We start from the raw sequence: 7,840 nt of genomic DNA, 5'->3' as shown, positions 1-7,840 counted from the left end.
AGAACTCCCCAACTGATTCAGTGCATTACTTACTGATATAATGCATGACTCACCAATTTATACAGTGCATTACTAACTGATATACTGCAGAACTCCCCAACTGATTCAGTGCATTACTTACTGATATAATGCATGACTCACCAATTTATACAGTGCATTACTAACTGATATAATGCATTACTCCCCAACTGATACAGTGCGAAGTTAATACTAACTGGTATAATACATAACTCACCTACTGATACAGTGCATTACTAACTGATATAAACATAACTCACCAACTGATACAGTGCATTACTAACTGATATAATGCATGACTCACCAAATGATACAGTGTATATCTCACCAAATGATACAATGTATATTTCACCAAATGATACAACGCATAACTTACCAACTAATACAAACAAATAATTGTCTACTGTCTACACTGTCTATAATTATTTGTAATGCAGTTAATGTTTATACGAGTGGCATCTGAATGTTTGTTTCATTTTAAAGTGTCAGTTTAGCAGGAGCCATTAGGTATAGTTTCATATAATTTTATCAGTGCGTTGTACACATCTAAATAAAACACAATGTACTAGAGCTTGTTCGACATAGACGCCAACGCGGGTGATAAGAACTAGGTGGGCGAAAGATTTATGTCAATCCTACGATTCACTTTGTTCCCTATTGAGGCATAAGATCCAACTTTGTCCAAACAGTTTTGTGTACATACGCTGGTTCATAGTCATACTCTGAATATACATATCTGTCTTACTTAAAAAACATTTGGTTTTACACTGATGCTGTCTGTTTTAACAATTAATTTAGAAGTGTATAAATTATATATTTCTGTGAATGGGATTTTTGTAATGAAACGCTGGTTACGAAAAACAGTCGGTTGGTTGGTTTGTTGTTTAATGCCACACTCAACAATATTCCAGCTATATGACGGAGGTCTGTAAATAATCGAGTCTGGACCACACAATCCAGTGATCAACAGCATGAGCATAGAACTACGGAATTGAGATACAAGGACATGTTGTAAGTCAGCGACCCTGACCGACCGTCACCTCTTACAGCAAGTATGGTTGTTGAAGACCAATTCTAATCCGGATCTTCACGGGTTGCGAAAATACAGATACGACTAACTGATTTCTAACACATAACTTAAAGGGGAGAAGGATACCACTCTTTTCAAAAACATTTCTAACACATACCTTAAAGGGGAGAAGGATACCACTCTTTTCAAAAACATTTCTAACACATACCTTAAAGGGGAGAAGGATACATTTCTAACTCTTTTCACTCTTTTAAAAAACATTTCTAACACATACCTTAAAGGGGAGAAGGATACCACTCTTTTCAAAAACATTTCTAACACATACCTTAAAGGGGAGAAGGATACCACTCTTTTCAAAAACATTTCTAACACATACCTTAAAGGGGAGAAGGATACCACTCTTTTCAAAAACATTTCTAACACATACCTTAAAGGGGAGAAGGATGCCACTCTTTTCAAAAACATTTCTAACACATACCTTAAAGGGGAGAAGGATACCACTCTTTTCAAAAACATTTCTAACACATACCTTAAAGGGGAGAAGGATACCACTCTTTTCAAAAACATTTCTAACACATACCTTAAAGGGGAGAAGGATACCACTCTTTTCAAAAACATTTCTAACACATACCTTAAAGGGGAGAAGGATACCACTCTTTTCAAAAACATTTCTAACACATACCTTAAAGGGGAGAAGGATACCACTCTTTTCAAAAACATTTCTAACACATACCTTAAAGGGGAGAAGGATACCACTCTTTTCAAAAACATTTCTAACACATACCTTAAAGGGGAGAAGGATACCACTCTTTTCAAAAACATTTTCCTTTGCTGAAATGACGGTTAGGAAGTACAATTAAGCAACCTGACAATATGGACAGCCATTTTCCTTCGCATATCAATGTCCCTCGATATTTAGCCATTTCTCAGGGAAATTGCCAGAACATTTGTTGAAAGTATTAAAATGTCCAAATGAAAGTGCAGTCCAATTTGTTTTCAAAACTGTTCGGTGGGTGCAGCAGTGGGAGATGCACGACCCCAGCCCCAGTGACAGCAGGGGGATAACGAAGACAATATACTGGACTATATAAACGCTGCACAATCTCTTCCACGCCCATAAGAAATCCCTGCTCAGCTGAGTCGACTGTACATTTCCGACTATATCTATTTATAAATCATTATAAAATAGTGATCCACCCAGAAACCCGGCACAAACAAACTCATTACAGCGCGTCAGGTCACGAGTGGGTCATGCACATATGAATGTATGAGTTTGCTAAAAGGAATGTGGAAATGCATTAGCTGCAACCGTACAACCGCTCGGCTTCACCACCTTCAACTTTGACGCTAATTCAGTGGTGAACATCCACATCAGTTTTATCGTGTATTGAAAGGTCTGAACATTTGGTGATTCTTTTGTGTACACGCAACCGAAATATTTCCTCGTATATACTGACAGGCAAAAGAAACGATACCACACGTCGCATGTTGAGAAAAGAAAACAGAGGTATAAAAATCAATTTGAAGGTACATCATCATGTGGTAAGAATACAGGCTTTTAACAGAGAGATGTGACAGAAAATGACCAAGAGTAACATCCTGTCTATGAAATGAACATATTTTACAGAGTGAGTGAGTGAGTCTAGTTTTACGCCGTTTTTAGCAATATTCCAGCAATATTACGGCGGGGGACACCAGAAATGGGCTTCACACATTCTACCCATGTAGAGAATCGAACCCGGGTCTTCGGCTTGACGAGGGAACGCTTTAACCACTAGGCTACCCCACCGCCCCTATTTTACAGAGAAAACGGTTAGTAGATTATACTCATTATATATAATTGAAAGGACCCCAGAGATTTTCTCCGTGGTTCTAGATCTAGAGGGGCGGTGGGGTAGCCTAATGGTTAAAGCGTTGGCTCGTCACGCCGAAGACCCGGGTTCGAATCCCCACATGGGCACAATGTGTGAAGCCCATTTCTGGTGTCCCCCGCCGTGATGTTGCTGGAATATTGCTAAAAGCGGCGTAAAACCAAAGTCAGTCAGTCAGTTTAGATCTAGACTTGCTGGGCTTTCTTGGGTATATTTGTTTCAGGGTCTGAATGGCAGACTAATAATGACGTTACGAGTATAATTATAGAGGAGGGCGTTCGGTAATCGACAGATTAGTCAAGGTCGTCATGAACAATAAAGTCATCAGGAACATCGGAAATCACAGTGAGTTTAGTTTTACGCCGCTCTTAGCAATATTCCAGCAATACACCAGACTTAGGCTTCGCTCATTGTACCCATGTGTGGAATCGAACCCGGGTTTTCGGCGTGACGAGCGAACGCTTTAACCATTAGGCTACCCCAGAAATACCTCCTCTGACCCGGTTATCCAGAAAGGCACACAGGTGCTCGTTGTTTATAAAATTCGGTGTTATGACGTTTACTATTTGCAAATAATACTGTAATAAAAAATATGTATTTTAAGAAACTCCTATAAACTTTGTAACTATAATGGACTTGCGTATATGTGCAGACTTGGTCCAGTCTCTATATGACTGACTTAATGATGATGCGACGTAAAAAGTTAACTCGCTCTCTCTTTAGGGAACCTGTCAGGAAATATTGTCAAAGCATTACGTGGGTTGGTGTTAATCATCGCTGACGTTCGGTGTCGTGCTCTCTTACTGGGTTGTGTGATTTTGTTGTGCTGCTGGCCGGTGTAGTGTCGGGCTGTCAGACTGGGAGTTGAGGCGGCCAAACCTGATTGACATCACCATATGGTCCTCCTTGCATCATGATGCTATCTTTACCTGAACGCTATCAATATCCTGATCTCAACGACGACAACAACTAATTCTCCCATTAGTTCTAAAGAAGAAGTAGCGATTGGTATCAGTCAATAAACCTCTTTGCCTCTGTGCGCATGCGCGTTTGCGTGCGCGTCTCAATCTTGACAAAGGTATGTCAGAAGGTATTAGTTTACAAGAAAGCTTAAAGGTCACATGCAACCAAAAAATCAAACATAATTAAAACACAATTATCACTTCTTCATGACATATTATATGCATTGCTGATTATGAAAAAACATATGAACAAAATTATAAGCGTATAATCGCAAATCAAAAGTGCAATATTTTGTACTTGGGTTTACCTCCCTCGAAACGAAGCAGCCGGGATACCGAACCCAGTCAGAGCGGGTGGGTGTGCACTCAAGTGTAACGGCTGGTTCATTAGCAGATGCCGCTTTCACGGCTCATTGTGTGTGTATATATAGAGATGTTGGGTTTTGTAAATACATGCTCATTTTTTGTGTATAACATTTTGCAATCAACAGACATCATAACATGTCATGTGTTCAAGTATCACACCTGCCTGTCTGTGTAATTACATAATGTGACAGAGACCGAACTCGGGCCATAAATCAATGCGTTTTGTTTATGGTGTATGGCCTGATTGGTGTTAAGTTCATATTGCATGTGGTCAGTGATCGGAGTTGTGTACTGAATATTGTCATTAGCAGACAGGCAGGCAGACACACAGGTGTCAATAAAACAAGACATTGAGTTTTGTCTGTGACAGCGACATATCTATATCACAGTTAGAAATTCTGTCAACGCTAAATAATGACATTGCTTTTAAGTATCGAACTGAGAAAGTGACTCGGTAAGAAGAACGTGTGGTGAAATAGACAAATGAAATTATATAAACAGTTTATTTACTGTCATAACATATAAAAAGCTCGCGCCTGTGAGATATCAACAAAACATTATGAAAATAGCTCACACCAAAGCCTTCACCGAGTATTCACCAGACAGCCCGCTTCCAAGTTGCGCGAACCTATTTCACTGCGCACGTGCTATGAGCGCAGCCCAGCTGTTGAAACCCGTATTCCCCAGAAAAGTCTGGGGAAAATTAGTGAAACGTTTGAACTCCGATTTCGCGCGTTTTTTTTTCATCGCGTTATTTTTCACTTTTATAAGTTGAATTTGCATTTTTGACGCTTTGTTTCGGTAAGTCCATACCGAAAGGTATCAGAATCTGCAAAGTTGTGTTCTACGTTGCATGTGACCTTTAACCACACACTTTTATGCAAATCACGAAAAGAAATTCTCAAAAGCATTCATATTTAGGTGAATGCATCTTTTTGAGAAGAGTTACATTGTCCTATTTTCGACCATGCTGAAATAAACCAATAACAGTGATTTAGATGTCCAAAAAAAAAGGTTGAAGTAAAATTGAGACAAAGATAAAACATTTACAGTCACCATTTCCAACTATTAAAAATTGTGTAAAATTGTAAAAGAATCATTCCTATGATTTCAGTCTTGTAAAACATTTTCTGCTGATTTGCATTAGTTAAAACAAGTAAAACGTGTCTTTGATATTGTCAAAAAGTGTTTAGGAACATCTAAAATTATCTTATTTTTCATTTTCTGTTTACACATAGCAATATCGATCGCCAAAACGTAGCAATATTCAAGAAGTATTTGGGCGGTGGGGTAGCCTAGTGGTTAAAGCGTTGGCTCGTCACGCCGAAGACCCGGGTTCAATTCCCCACATGGGCACAATGTGTTAAGCCCATTTCTGGTGTCCCCCGCCGTGATATTGCTGGAATATTGCTAAAAGCGGCGTAAAACTAAACTCAGTCAGTCAGTCAGTCAAGAAGTATTTGCATCCATTTCACGTGTAGAAAGATTCTATAAGGTATAAAGAGAATACAGAATGCATGATATGATACACAAGTACGAGAAATATGCCACGATTAGCAGCTTAAGAGACAGAAAGAGCCATTGAGATGGGGTCGACGTACAATGCTGTTGCCAACGCCCTCGGATGCCACCGTAACACGGTTATAAGATTTATTCAGCGCTACAGACAGACTGGGGTCACCATAGACAGACCAAGAAGTGGACGTCCACGTATCACAACCATGACAACGCCAGCTAAAGAAAGGTGCCTCTGTCATTAAGGAAGGAGGGTAACGTTTCTTTTGGCGTTTAGTGTATTCACACTATAGTTCTATATTATGTTTCATTTATCTCAGATTTGGACTGTCTAAAGTTTCATAACGTCTCTCCTGCTCGTCAGCTTACAGCTACTTCTTCCTCTTACGTCATTATTAATATCATTATCATTATTAAGTCAGTCTTATCCCACATGTTGCCAGTTTCCTCCTAGATAAGAAACACGTGAAAAAAACGTATTTTACACCATTGAAACATATACAAGTACAGAAGGAAATGTATACTATGACCGGATTTGCGGCATTTTTTTTTGGTACCAACGTTTAGCATTTACGGACGAATTTGCTGAGAAACGCAACCGTCCGGATTAAAGAGGCTTCACTGTATTTCATATGAAGGTACACCTTTGAAGCATGTCCTTATCGTAAATGCCGCTTGCACAAACATCTTTGTCATGCTATGACGGGATTTGCAGACATTTCCAAGCATTCATGAATTGAATAGTTGATATACATATCTTTTAATTGTCATAGATGCTTTCAAACATTTTCTGTAAGTTTTCAAATGCTTTCATACCTGAGAACGTTATTTTACATATCAAGGGCACATATTTGATCAGTCATGTGTGTGAAATATAAGGTTTACTTCATTTCACATCCATACTTGTTGATACCTTTTCCTTAATGTAAACTTACACGTTTCCATTAGGTCACCAGCTTGATCACGCCCCTTCAAGCGGTTGCCATTTTTTTAGACAAACGTGAGTAGGAGAGCTTGAGAAAAGTTCTCTGGATGGACTTTGGAACATTAAACGTTCACATCTTTATCCACATCGGGTTTTGATAATATTTTTGGATATTCTGTATACTATTACTCTCTTCCAGTCAAGAACAAAATATTATCTCCAATTGGCGTCTAAATTACAGTAAGCGAGAGATAGTTTACATCTGTGCTTTATTCGCTGCTGTAGAGTTCTTGAATACATAACTCCTGCATTCAGTCATTAACAAAGATCTGAAATGTTTGTATTTGCAATCTGAAAAAGCCACATGTGTACAGTGTTGTACTACTCTTGGGTAGTTTAACTTCTATTTGTAAGCTGTTAACTCACAGCTAAACGAGTGATGATTTACCACTGTAGTTTGCTTATTATAAGCGAATGCATAGATTATCTTGAGACGTATCAATACATGAACATCTTCCAGAGATATCCAAACTTCTCCCCCTGTATACACTACAAGATTGATTATTGGATACTATAAAGACGAACAAGTTATCACACTTGCACATCCCACATACGCTGTGCATGGACGTGCACACGCACGTACCTGCTCACCCGCGGTATAGTAATTCATTAATGAAATAAATACATGTTGATCAGTTTACAGTGCAAACATGATATAAATTCAACCATGATTAATAAACTGATCCATAAAGGATATGGGTGTGGCATATTTCTTCAATAAAGAAAACAATTTGCAGTTTTTGCGATGTCCTTACCTTCCGAACACATTAATTGTCGTGTAACATATACAAAATACAAATTTTTGTCGGAGCGCAATTTAAATCGGCATCAGTATGTCTATTCATCTATGTTTGTTGAGCGCCAGAATAATGGCAAGTAGGATACACATTCAAAGCCAGAGGCAGTCATGTAGATTCATATCTGAATTAGTTAGACTTTGTCGTGCAGATCACAGCTGGTGATTTTCTAACAGGAACAATGCTTTTGTTTAGGTTCATTAAGATAAGATCCGTATGTAGGAGATAAGACGTATAACCTTGTTTCTTGCTTACCCCAACCTCCTTATCAGTGGGTCAGAACCCCATAGACCCTG

This window comes from Haliotis rubra, unplaced genomic scaffold, assembly GCF_003918875.1.
Source record: "Haliotis rubra isolate DU_JTF1 unplaced genomic scaffold, ASM391887v1 Scf11, whole genome shotgun sequence".
NCBI classification, from domain to species: Eukaryota; Metazoa; Mollusca; class Gastropoda; order Lepetellida; family Haliotidae; genus Haliotis; species Haliotis rubra.
The sequence above is the reverse complement of the archived record's forward strand: the minus strand, read 5'-3'. Positions refer to the sequence as shown.